General features: G+C 47.8%; 1 protein-coding gene across 1 annotated transcript in view; it reads right to left on the reverse strand.

The window, feature by feature from the left end:
* MACROH2A2 (macroH2A.2 histone) overlaps nt 1-7221 on the reverse strand; it is a 55221-nt gene extending 48000 nt beyond the window's left edge. The window contains exon 1 of the mRNA XM_037029189.1: nt 6963-7221. The gene's annotated coding sequence lies outside the window, so the exon portion shown is untranslated. The remainder of the gene's footprint in view (nt 1-6962) is intronic.
* Between the last annotated feature and the right edge of the window lie 507 nt (nt 7222-7728).

Here is a 7728-nt window from a genome sequence, read left to right on the forward strand (position 1 = left end):
AGACTTCCAGCCAAGACAGAGGCATAGGTAGATATTCTTTGCTTCCTTGCACAACCAAAAGAAGGATAACAACCAATTTAAAAGCAAAAAACAACCAGAACTGCCAGAAAATCAAACTGTATGAAAGTCTGACAACCAAGGAGTTCAAGAAACATTCATACAGACTGGTAGGAGGGGCAGATTCAGGTAGCCAGGGCAGGGGGTGGAGAGGACACGTGTAAGGCAGCAGCTGGTGGACGAGGTAGTCCCATATTTGTGTGAGGATAAACTGGGAGGAACAACTGGAGAGTGAGACAGACCATACAACCCAGGGTTCCAATGCAGAGAAAAGAAAGTTTCAAAAACCTCTGGCTGTAAAAACCTGTGGGGGTTGCAGTGGTGGAAGAAACTCCCAGTCTCACAGGAGAGTTTAGGGGGGTGCACGGGGTCCTAGAATGTACACAAACCCATCCACCTGGGAATCAGCACCAGAAAGGGTGATTCGCTTGGGGGTAGTGAGGGAAGTTTCTGAAAGCTGGCTGAGAACCATGCAAGCAGCCTTGTTCCCTCTCAGGACCCTTCCCCCACATATAGCACCATAATCTAGTGAAGTGGGTTGCCCCACCCTGGCAAATACCTAAGGCTCCACCTCTGATAATGTGACAGGTGCACTGAGACAAAGAAATATGGCCCAAAATCAAAACTCTGGAAAAAGAACTAAGTGACAGGCAGACAGCCAACCTATCAGATGCAGAGTTCAAAACACTGGTAAAAAAGATGCTCGCGAAAATGACTGAGTACAGCTGTGGAATAAAGGAAGAAGTGAAGGCTATGCAAAATGCAATAAAGAAAAATACGCAGGGAACCAACAGTGACAGGAAAGAAACTGGGACTCAAATCAATGATTTGGAGCAGAAGGAAGAAATAAACATTCAACTGGAAAAAAATGAAGAAACAAGAATTCAAAAAAATGAGGAGAGGCTTAGGAACCTCTGGGACAACATTAAATGTCCCAATATTGGAACCATAGGGGTCCCAGAAGGAGGAGAGGAAAACCAAGATATTGAAAACTTATTTAAAAAAATAATGAAGGAATACTTCCCTAATCTGGCCAAGGAAATAGACCTGTAAGTCCAGGAAATTCAGAGAGTCCCCAAGAAATTGGACTCCAGAAGGAACACACCAAGACACATCACATTTAAATCATCCAAGATTAAAGAGAAGGAGAGAATCTTAAAAGCAGCCAAGAGAAAAGCGGAGAGTTACCTACAGAGGAATGTCCACATGACTATCAGCTGATTTCTGAAAAGAAACCTTACAGGCAAGAAGGAGCTGGAAAGAAGTATTCAAAATCGTTCAACTGGAACAAGGATATAGGTCCTTGAAAAGCAAGGACCTACATCCAAGATTACTTTATCCAGCAAAGCCATCATTTAGAATGGAAGGGCAGATAAAGTGCTTCCCAGATAAGGTCAAACTAAAGGAGTTTATAGTCACCCAGCCCCTATTATATGAAATGTTAAAGGGACTTATCAAAGAAAAAGAAGATCAGAACTATGAACTTTGAAATGGCAACAAACTCACAACTATCAACAACCGAACCTAAAAAAACAATAACAAAACAAGCAAACAACTAGAACAGGAACAGAATTACAAAATGGAGGTCATATTGAGGGTTATCAGCAGGGAGGGGGAGAAGGGAGAACGTGGGCAAAGGTACAGGGAATAAGAGGCATAAATGGTAGGTACAAGATAGACAGGGAGAGGGTAAGAATAGTATAGGAAATGGAGAACTTACATGTACAACCCACGGACATGAACTAAGGAGGGGGCAGGCTAGGGGTGGGGTACAAGGTGGAGGGAGATGAAGGGGAGAAGAAATGGGACAACTCCAGTAGCATAATCAATAAAATATACTTTAGAAAACTTAAAAAATAATACGAAATAGGTTAATACATATAAAGTACTTGGAACACTAGCTGGTAGGTAGCAGTCATTTAATAAACACTGGCTATTATGACTTATTTCCACAAAAGACAGTTACAGAGAACTCTTGGTACGGATTGCTAACACTGTCCCTCCATTGCAAAGGACACTGCGGTTGACTGCTAAATACCAGGGTTCAGGGTGCTGACCTCCCAGCACAGTCAAAAATCGTGCGACACTTTCACCCCCAACACTTAACCACTGACAACCTACCACTGACCAGAAGCCTTTCTGGCAACATAAATGGTTTATGGATGCTTTTTTATTAACACGTTTTGTATGTTATGTATAGTGTATACTATGCTCTTACAACAAAGTAAGCTAGAGAAAAGAAAACATTATTAAGAAAATCACAGGGAAGCGCATCTGCTCATCTGTTGAGATCGGGCTTCCAGGCATGTCTTCCGTTTGACTCAAATAAACTCTCATAAAAGCCCTCTACAGCTCTGGACGTTCTTATGTCAACAGAAGAGAAAATGCACTTACAGTATTTATTGAAAAAGTCTGCGTTTAAGGGGCCCCACAGTTCACACCAGTGCGGTTCCAGGGCCGATGTGCTGTAACACTGCGGTTCTGGACGCCGTGCGCTTGGTAACAGGAGGCTTAAAACTCAGCAACATCTTTCTGTATCATCTGCTTCACTGATCTTTGGAGCCGGTGTAAAGAGGCACAAATGAAGTTTTAACTCTGGAAAAACTCCAAGAGACACATAATCTCCTGAGAACACCCATGACAGCAAATACTTCTGTTTTTCCCAAGGCTGGACACTTTGGGGCCCTTCCTTGTCTGAGCCTATGTTCCACAAATTCCATCTGCCCGAGAATTCACAATTACCACAGTGTTAGAACCACAGGATTTCACAAAATCACAATCTAATATTGACGGGGACCCGAGTGATCCATCGGTTAGTTCCTAATTTTAGCCACAATTACAGGTGCGGCACGGGAGGGGCAGTGGTCACCAAACGACAGGTCAATGGCCACACAGTCTGGGTGAGATCACACCTGGAAGCAGCAGCCTCATGTCCACTTGTGCAGCCTAGGCCTGGGCTGTGTCTCCCACACTCTGTTGTTGCAGGTTTCACTCCCCACTGGGGCCTCACACAGCATTATGTACACAACATTCAATAAACATTCCTTAAGCGAAGGGACAAATAAATGAAACCAGCCCTAAACATTTGTTTCGAAAGCAGTTTTGGGTTCTATTTCAGATTTTTTTTTTTGGAAAATGAATTATCTTCTCCATACTTACCTTACTCTCTAGCCTAATTTCCAATATCTATGCCAGGATGCACCCAGAAGAAAAAAAATCCTCATCCTCAAGTTTTTACCACATTTCCTCTAAAAATCACCACCTTCCAAACAATTGTTAGAATGTATATGCTCTCCTGGCTTTCCCACCCCCCCCCCTTCTAAATCTACTTTAAGACATTCATAGAACTATTGCAATGAAAGGAATTGTGAACTGTTCCTTTAGGTCACTCCTCAATCTGAACCTTGGCAGGGCAGGGCAGGAATCAGCCTTGCAAGNCCCACCCCCCCCCCCTTCTAAATCTACTTTAAGACATTCATAGAACTATTGCAATGAAAGGAATTGTGAACTGTTCCTTTAGGTCACTCCTCAATCTGAACCTTGGCAGGGCAGGGCAGGAATCAGCCTTGCAAGGGAATTTACATAAACGGGTTGAAGGAAGAGAGGAGCAGCAGGCTAGACAGAGCTCTGAGTCTGCCTCCCCCCTCCCCCACCCAGCCTTGCCCCCTTTCCCCCTCTCCCTCCGAAGCCCAATGCCTTCTCTAAGAAGCCTAGTGTAAGCCTTCCCGTGCAGCCTAGAATTCTCTTCTCACTTTAAAAGTTGTTGTAGCATTTTATTTGTGACTTTTATTACACACTATCAGTCACTTTTAAATGATCATATTTTGTTATCCAACCACCTCATAAATTAATGCAAATTTCAAATATTATAACCATGGTTATGGATGGGTATGCATGATGACATGACTAAGTGTCCCCTTGGCAATTCCTCTAATTTTTGTCTCTTAGTGGGCATCCTGTTCCACACACCCCTATCCATTTGTGTACGCACTTTTGCTTATAGAAATGCATAGCTTTGTTTTCAAAATGGTGCCATACAGGGTATATGGTTCTGCAATGTGCTTTTCCCATCAATACTATGTGTCCTTTCTGTCTCAGTATAAACAGACTTACTGCATTGCTTTTAACTGCCACCTAATTTTCCAGAAGATAGACATACCGGTTTACTTAGCCATTCCCTATCGATGGCAATCAGATGTGTTCAATTTCAGAACTACCAAAACTCCGCAATGAAAAGGAATCATAACCCGTGCGCGTGCATGCCTGCTTCTCTGGGATACATACTGAGAAGTGGAGTTGCTGGGTCACAGAATATGCATATTATGTGTCTTCATTGAGCCAAACTGCCCTCCAAATTAGCTGCATCAATTTACACGCCTGTCAGCAGCGTCGGATAGTATTCGTTTCCAGCTTGCTCGTCGATATTAATAACTTTTTATCTCCTTTTACCTGCACATACCATTTTATCTCCTAGGCTTGGGGTTGAAAGCTCTCTAGGAACAGACCCTAAGCACTAAGACTATGACCACCTCATATTTGCATATCTGCCCTCATTCAGAGGCGTTTAAAAACTGCTGTTCAGCAAATGCTGGAATGATTTTTAACCGTAAGTTCTTTGCTCATCTCTGTGCAATACACACTTTTCAAAAAGCATCTGCCAAGACTGCATCTAACTTTGAGGTTGTTTCTTAAGAATGAAAAACATTCTTAAGAGAGTTGGTTAGGTTTCTGCACATCCCTCTCCCTGAAAAAGTTACAGATCTCTTTCATTTGAAGTTGCCTAACACAGAATTCCCTCCTGCTTTGCTGGCAGGAGGCCGTGAAAACAGACCTGGTTGTCTCAGACAATAGCTAGCAGGGTGTCCCACCCACTGGGGAAGAGCAGACTACAGGCGCCTGGGAATTCCTGGCAACTGGACAGAAGATAGAATGATCAGGGGGTAAGGTCAGAATCTTTGCAACATTCTGTATGCAAGCAAATAAATTCTTTTATAAAGTTTGGAAATACAGGAAACCATTAATAATGTCTAAAGCGTGGCAATAAATGGATTCAGGTGAGGATGAACTCGAACAGGGCAAGGAAACTGAAGTGGAGATTAGGGCACAATTTTTAAAGGATGTGTAGAGACGGGCAGGTTTTAAAGGTGTGAATTACAGGGTTCAAGGTAATTTTCCTCCAGGCAGTGCCTTTATTTATACCATCATCTTGAACTAAAGTATTTCTAAAAATCCACAAGTGTAGCTCCAAATCATAGCGCTATGAGTATTATTTGCAAATAAAGAGTTTTGCCGGGGGGAGGGGAGATAAGCGATAACTTTCAGTTAAATACGAACAAATTGAGAATTATGACTAGCTTAGTTTGTGTTTCACAAAGGAACTGGTTCTAGATAAGAAACAATATAAACGAAGACACATTTCCATTCTTAAGAATGTTTCTTTTCCTCTCACCAAGTGCGCAGCCTAGTGAGGATACAACTGCATTTCGACACAAACGCCAATGAGAAAAGTGAGGAGACCATTTGCTCTGGCGGATTAACTGCCCCAACGGGAATGGGATCCTGAGGGCTGGAGGGGCATAGATTTGGGTCCCGTTTTGAATTCTGCGCTGGACAGAGGTTGGGCCGGTACCTCAGTTCGCCAGGTCTGTTGGAACACCGGAAATGCCTTTACCATAGGGCCTGGCTGCACCCCTTCAAACACACATGGACCTGCGCTTTGGTTTCTTAACCCATTTCTTCTGGCCCTTTTTGTTAGCTGTTAATACCGATAAACCCCAGCAGTGAACGGGCCTACATCACGCTTGTGGTGGCACATATCAGCGTCTTGAACCCCTGGAGGAGGCGCATTTGGCTCTTTGGGGGCTCAAGGCTTTTTAGGCCATTGTTGTGTGGAACAAAGAGGGCAGGAGCAGAGGGCGCCCCCACGAGGAAAGGCGGGGAAAGACACCCACGAGCGCGATTTCGGGGGCGAGCGAGGCTGTAACTAGGGCACTCCAGGAGAGCCGGCTGGGAGCCCGAGGAGGCAGGGCAGGTCCCCGCCCGCCGCGCCCCGCACGATTCGCAATGCCACTGGCGCTCGGTGCAGCCCTTTCCTGCGTCGCAGCCACTTTACTTTTAAATCTCCTTTCCTTATTATTATTATTATTTTTTCCCGCGCAAAGCCGGAACCCGGGGCCGCCCAAGCGAGTCGCGCAGGGGCCGCCATTTCCCGGGGAAAGCTCGTCGCGCGTTGGCACCGGGCGCCCCGGAAAGGGAACCGGAGGGGAGTGCCCGTCCCCGAGCCCTCCTCCGTGCCGGCCCGGCTCACGGGCGCCGCGGCGCCGGGCTCCCCGCATCCTCGCATCCGGGGCCCCGGTGCCTTCCCTCCGCCCCGCGCCCCTTCCATTGTCAGCCTGGAGCCGCCGGCTCTCAGCCCGGGCACCCTGAAAGGCCCCCGAACGGCCCTGCCGGGCTCCCTCGACCCCTGCGCAGCCCCCTGTCCCCGGCACGGTCCCCCTCGTCGGCTGGGCGCCTCTCTCGCCCCTCTTCGCCCCAAACTCCGCATCCCTAGGAGCTCTCCGCTCCCTCCAGTTCCAGCCTCGCCCGGGGCCCACCGCTGGACTCCGCATCCCTCCTCCTCCCTCCCTCTTCGCCCGAGATGCCCCGGCTCCTCACCGGCCGCAGGAATTTTACCGCTTCTTTAGCAACCCCCCTTTATTTCCCGAGGAAGCAAGTTGGACAGCTTGATTTATTAATTTTTCTTTTTCTTTTTTGGGGTGGGCAGGCTATCCCGGGTGCACCCGCGGGGGCTGGGCGGCGGGGGAAGCAGGGGGTTCTCTCTGGCCCCTGCACTGTTCCCGCGGCCGGTTTTGTTTCCAGACCCCGAAGACCCCCGAACAATAATGCCATCGCCATGGCGGGCTCACCTGGTGCTGTGCCGCTTGCTCCGGGCGCCCGGTGCCCTCTGCGCGCCGCTGCCCGCGCGCAGGTTCGGCCCGTGCGGCGCCGGTGCCGGGCAGGACTCTTTGCCTTTCTTTAGGTTCTATCTGTGCGTGTCAATGGCGGCAAGCAGCAGTTCTCAGGGCCGCGGATAGTAGCGGGGGGAGGAGGAGGAGGGAGAAGGGATTGCTCCTTCTCCACATAACCACCTCTAGGAGGAGTTGCTCAGCCTCATCCCCCGCCAGCCCAGGCTCCGCGACGGGTCCAGGGCTTTCGGTGGGGCTTGATGAGCTATTGTCCTTAAGGAGCATTAATGATGAAACCGCGCGGCCACCGCGTCGCTGGCGGACCTGCTGGACGCGCTGAGGGCCACTTGCTAAGATCAGGCTTTCCCCAGAGGTGGGAACCGAGGCGCTATGGTCGTGATCCTGAGTCTGCAGGGTCCACCTTTGGTGGAAGTAGGCGTGGGCGATCATTGGGCAGTTCTGGGGAAAGCCTTGGAAGGTGAAAGCGAAAAATGTCACCTTCGATGGTCTCGTATCCTGAATAATAACACATTAACGTTTGTGTCCACCACTGAGACGAGAGCATAGGGTGACCACAGCCACAAGAACTGAGAATTTATATCCGAGCCTGTGGGCTTCTTATAAATTCAGACCGATTTAGAATCCAGCGTTGCGTAACGTGGGAGTTGCAGATGCATGTTCTGGTGGTTCAGACTGTGCATGGACATAATTTTTAATTAAGTTGCTT

The sequence above is a fragment of the Sturnira hondurensis genome, unplaced genomic scaffold (assembly GCF_014824575.4).
Source record: "Sturnira hondurensis isolate 20B ecotype Veracruz unplaced genomic scaffold, ASM1482457v3 Scaffold0020237, whole genome shotgun sequence".
Classification (NCBI taxonomy): domain Eukaryota; kingdom Metazoa; phylum Chordata; class Mammalia; order Chiroptera; family Phyllostomidae; genus Sturnira; species Sturnira hondurensis.